We start from the raw sequence: 6,101 nt of genomic DNA, 5'->3' as shown, positions 1-6,101 counted from the left end.
GCTACTCTCACTAACAACAAAAGCTACTCCTTACCAAAAAACCTACGCTCCCCAAAATGAAAAGCTGTTATCCCCACCAACAAAAGTTACTGTCTCAAATACCAAAAACTACTCTCACTAGCAACAAATGCTACTCTTACCAACATCAAAAAACTACTTTCACCAACACCAAAAGCTACTCTCACCAACAACAAAAGTTATTGTCACCAACACCAACGAGCTACTCTTACTAACATTAGAGAGCTACTCTTGTATCAAAAACTACTCTCATCATCAACAAAACCTACTCTCACCAACACAAAAAACTATTATCACCACTGCAAAAAACTACTTTCACCACCAACAAAAGCTACTCTCACCAAAGTCAAAAACTACTATCACCACCACAAAAAGCTATAATCAACACCACCAAAAGTTACTCTCACAACAGCAAAATATACTCTCATCAACATCAAAAACTCTTCTCACCAACAAGAAAATGCTACTTTCACCAAAACCGAAAGCTATTCTCACAAACTCCGAAAGCTACTCTCACCAACATTGAAAATCGCTTCACTTGCTCTCTTTCTGAAATGACGCAAGTGCAAGACAAATATTGCCAGAATTCAACCACAAAAACAAAAACACAAACCAAAATAAAACACAATCAGAAACATAGATAGCATAACATCAAAATTGAACAACGAGGCATAAAATTATGATCCAATTTCATTTCCTTCTTAATAGAAACTTCAGCAATTCTCATTCTGTCCTACAATTATGATCTAATCCACTTAGAAAACCACAATGGATCTTCAACATTATATAGGCAACAAGCAATAATCAATTAATCGAATAGAGATCAAACTGAAACAATTTCAATCGTAGGAACTAATATGATGATTTGCATACGACGTACGTTAAGCAAAACTAGAAACAAAATCACTAAAATGCTCCGGGATATGGCCGGACCTGCAATCATAGATGTGGAAGCGAGCATTATTGTAATCGGAGAAGCAAGTCCGGAGGTTTGTTTTCTCAACGAGCTCCCCAAATCAAATTAAGCTGTTCTCCACTGACTCCGACGATCCAACCCGCGTTGAGCTCCACCGACACGCTCCGAATTCTTGTTTTCGGATCCTACTGCAGATGCGGTCCGAAGCTTCGAGAATCACTACGTTCTCTATGCCGTTCTCGATCAAAAACTTCGCCGCCTATAGGCCTTAATTAAACAAAAACAAAATTAATCAGCGAGAAATTAAAGAATGATGAAATTGAACTTGATCAAACGACTTAACGAAGCCGATTGAAGTGATCGAAGAGAGGTTTTGGCTCTCACTGGAGACTCCAACACTGATTAAGATGACGGAGGAGCGACGAGGACAGTCCATGAGAGAGAGAGAGAGAGAGAGAGAGAGAGAGAGAGAGAGAGAGAGAGAGAGAGAGAGAGAGAGAGAGAGAGAGAGAGAGAGAGAGAGAGCAATCTGAAGGAGAAGCGTCACCGATCTATGTGCTGACAGATCTCCCGAGCTCAAATTTCCGCACCGCTATCCAAGATCCGAAGGTTAACCTGCTTGTGGAGAACTAGATGCTTTGGGCAAGCTTGAAATCTGCTCGCCGTTCAACGATCGGTTCTTCGTCTGCGAGATCGTTAGGTCTGCAACGTCGTCGTCGTGTCAGTTTGTGAAAGGGAGGGGGAGAGGGGGAGAGAGAGATATGAGAATGCAATCTGTTTCGCTCCATCGAAGAAGAGAGAGAAAAGGGGTTGAGGGCAAAATAGGAATAACACAAAGAAGCTGATGGTTTTGGGCTCTAAAGTGGCCTTATGTGCACAAAAAAGTTTAAGTGTCCTTATAACTAATTAAAGTCCTAAAATGACACTTATATGTAATTTGTTATGGAATCTACTGCTTTCCTACTATTCTTCTATGTGCACAAGGAAAAAGAAGAATAAAGGAGAACGTTTCAACAAAGACCCCAAGATTCATTCAAATTTGTGTCGGATGGATCTAGTGTCGAAAAGGTCATTTCCTTTCGGTCTTGTTTCTGTTCTAGGTCTTCGCCTCTTGGCTCTTGGTGACCACTTTTGCTAAGTAATGTTGAAACTCCAAGAGCCAATCGGCATCGGATTATTACACTATGCAAACCAAGATTAATATATACATAAAATTAATATTATTTGGAAGAATTAGCGTTAACAATCAACTGATTAGAAATCATTGTAATTTCAAGTCTCCTCCAGTATTAATCAGAATACATGATAAACCACATTTTTCTCTCCGTTAGCTTAGCTTAGGTAGCTAGTACTTCAGTCTCTCCAAAGCACACTAACATAAAACAACAAAAGCCTGATTAAAAGGAATATAATTAAAGCTATAGAAAAAATAATAAACACGACTAGACATGACAGGACCCGCCCCAGATTTCACCTTGAAATCTTAAGCGGTCCTGCGGGGCCCACCTTAGAAAAATTCTACCAGAAATTTGGTAGAACGTCCCCTAAAAGTGCTCACTTAAGAAATCAGCACCAAACCTGTAGAAAGACATTTACACTTCTAATATCAAACACCATCCTCAACTCCTGGAGTCATCCTGCTCCCCAAATCACGACATTTCCTAATTCACATTACGCAAGTCTTAACTTAACAACATTAATCCCACAGGTTATGAAAGCAATTCTAAAACAAAAGATATACAAGAATAAAAAGTAAAGAGGGTAAATGATCGATAGATCCTACAATGTGGAAGCAGTGACCACTATGACTCAACTCCATGTACGCCCGACCTCAACTAATCTAGCCTGCAAACTGAGCATTTGAAATCGAAGGGCCCAGGGGAAAGTATTGAAAAACATGTTAGCTTGAGTGGACAAAAATAAATAAAATAATTCAAATGAAGCAAAGCTTTAATACTTTCCCACGTGTTCTTCATTTAAAAACCTCGATGTATGCAACGTTGATAAAACATTGATCTTTAAATCCAAGAATCTCTTGAAAACATACCAGCACGTTGGTTAAGATAAAATCGGACTAGCCCCACTAGTTAAGTAACGGTGGAGTATGGGAAGAAGAAATCACCATACAACGAAGGAGCCTCCCAGGCTCTATCCTTGATTTCACTACAATATATCTTTTTCGGTTGCTATACTAATTGACTCTTATTATAGAGTATGATTATGGGGGTAAAGAGAAAAGAAGTAAAAGATAGATCACAACTTCATGAGCCCTATTTTTTTTAAGGATAATGACCACTTACACAATTTTAAACTAAAAAATGCCCACTTACTCTATTAAAAGTTTTTTACTCTCATTTAATTAAAAAACTACTCTTCTATCATATTCTCTCTTCCTCTCAGACGCGTCCCTCTCTCTCTCTCTCTCTCTCTCTCTCTCTCTCTCTCTCTCTCTCTCTCTCTCTCTCTCTCTCTCGACTTTGGCACGGCGTAATATTTCCAGAAGCAGCGGCAACTGGAGGAGGCGCCGACCGAGTGGTTCTGCGTCGCTGGCGGAGGCGCCGATGAAGACCGAAACAGACCATCGAACCCGAGTGGTCTATAGGTATAGCTCTCTCTCTCTCTCTCTCTCTCTCTCTCTCTCTCTCTGTTTTGGTCATGTTCACTTACTGTGCAGTTGGATTTATAATTCAAAATGAGGGATTCGGATTTGAGGTTTTAGCGTAAATTGCTAAAATCTGCTTTAGAATCATTAATATCTTATTTCCACACAAATTTTACTTATAAATTTTATGATTCATAAAAGGCTGAGTAACTTTCTTCTCAAGAGTATTTAAAATTCATCTTTTGTACAGTCATATTTATGTGGATTTTATGTACCTAAAGAAATTTATATTCCTGTAGTTTAGTTAAGCGATTTATAATCAAAGCTCAAAATCCAAAAGCAGTTATTGTTGATCTTCAGGGATGAGTTGAAAACTCTTTAAAGAAGCAAGTAATGGTTTAGGATTACCTAATTTTCATTAATCAAGTAGAAAAGAGAACTTTCTGCCCTTTCACCATAATTTCTACTTTTCTAGTAATCAAATGAAGGCAATGAATGACTTCACTACTGATGGGATTTTGGCAGATATGTTGACACTTTCAACCAAGCTGGAGGAATGCCAGCAAACTTGTTCCAGTCACCTTCTGTTCCATCTATTAAGCCTGCTGTTGCTGCCAATGCAAAGTTTTTCATTCCCACTTCAGCGTCATTAGGTGACCAGACTATGGAGGCTATTGCCGAACATGTACAAGAAGATGCTACAACAACTAAAGAAGATCCTTCAACGAAGGTACCCGAGCATGAATAATATCCAAAGAATTATGCCAATGATCCCCTTCCAGCTCACTCACGAAGGACGGCATCATGGGTTGGGAGCTCCAATGATATATTTAGCCCTCCAAAGACTGGAGAAATAAAACCTCTAGGGGAGGCATTAGGCATGTCCCCTACTTTATATAGGCATAGTGAGCCGCCTTCTCAAATGCATGAGCCAATGAATGGCGGTGGCAGTTTTGGTGACGATCTTCCTGAGGTGGAACTTTGAGCCAAAGTTGTGAAATGTAAATATCAAGTTTTGCTCTTTGTGATCAATACAAATACTTGTGATGTCCCTGCTCCTGCATCTCTCAAAAGGTCAAAATGGTGGTATGTGCCGAAAGTAGGTTCATAGAACGGTTATTTTCTTTACCAACATTCATACTTCCCCACCCTAACATGTATCTTGAAATGTGTAATTGGCGCAATTCCTTTGCTTTTGAGCCAATATTTATTTGAATGCCGTGGGAGTTGCCACTATAGTAAAAGTCTTTTTTTGTTCTTAACCCCCAAAAAAAGAGAAAAAAGCTTGCATGGGCACCAATGTACAGATCATTTGTTCATTTGTTTAAAAACAGAAAATGTTCCTTGAGGTAGATGAAAGGGGGTCCTCTACAGATCTTCTCAAGGGGAAAAGATAAGTGTATTGAATTGAGAGAAAAATAAGATGTCCCGTTTTGTTCTTTTTGGATATGGAATTCTTTCTGTCTCCCTATAAAGAGAGAGCTAGTATTGTTGCTAGAATCTACTACTTTCCTACTATACTCCTATGTGCACAAGGAAAAAGAAGAATAAAAGAGAGCCTTTCAACAAAGACCACAAGATTCATTCAAATTTGTGTCGGGGCTCTCGAAAAGGTCCTTTCCCTTCGGTTTTGTTTCTGTTCTAGGTCTTCGCCTCTTGGCTCTTGACGACCACTTTTGCCAGGTAATGTTGAAGCTCCAAGACCCGATTGGTATCGGATTATACACTATGCAGACCAAGACTAATATATACATAAAATTAATATTATTTGGGAGAATTAGCGTTAACGATCAACTGATTGAAATTATTGAAAAATTACAAGTCTCCTCCAGTATTAATCTGAATACATGATAAACCACCCTTTCTCTCCGTTAGCTTAGCTTAGCTAGCTAGTACTCCTGTCTCTCCAAAGGACACAATAACATAAAACAACAAAAGCCAGATTAAAAGGAATATAATTAAGGCTACAGAAAAAATAATATGTCTAGTCCCTAGAAAGCATAAATAAAGGATCATGTATTGCATCAAAATTAAGCTGAGAAAATCCGTTCATGGTCCAACCATGTTTTCTTTTTGCATACAGCCATACAATCTCCATTCGCATTCGCCTTCATCTCCATTGCAAGTACAAAACTTGATGATCTTCCCTCCGGGAGGAATAAAGTATCATGTCAGCAAATTTACTAGTCACTCCGGCAGCCGGACATACATTTAATGACCGGGCCGATTGGCTGATAATCAATACTCAGGTTTCCCAAATTTTTAGCTCTCGTCCAATCTTTTAGTGACAAATTGTGCGGGTGAAAATTTTGAGTGTGATTTTAGATAATTTGTGAGGAGATATCTCGTCGAGGACCAAGCATTGTTACATTTCGGTGATCATGCTCAACTTACCATTCTTAAAACTGAATGGTATAAGTCTGAATGGGGCTCTTCTCCAAATCGATCCAAACCTGTTTATGACCAGCGGAGGAATGGTCATTGATTCGGGAGCTCCTTACAGTCACATTGTTGAGGCCCATACGGGAGTACTTTCATGGTAAGTATGGATGGGAACCATTGGAG

This window comes from Rosa chinensis, chromosome 7 (genome assembly GCF_002994745.2).
Source record: "Rosa chinensis cultivar Old Blush chromosome 7, RchiOBHm-V2, whole genome shotgun sequence".
In the NCBI taxonomy this organism is placed as follows: Eukaryota; Viridiplantae; Streptophyta; class Magnoliopsida; order Rosales; family Rosaceae; genus Rosa; species Rosa chinensis.
Note: the sequence above shows the minus strand (reverse complement) of the source record.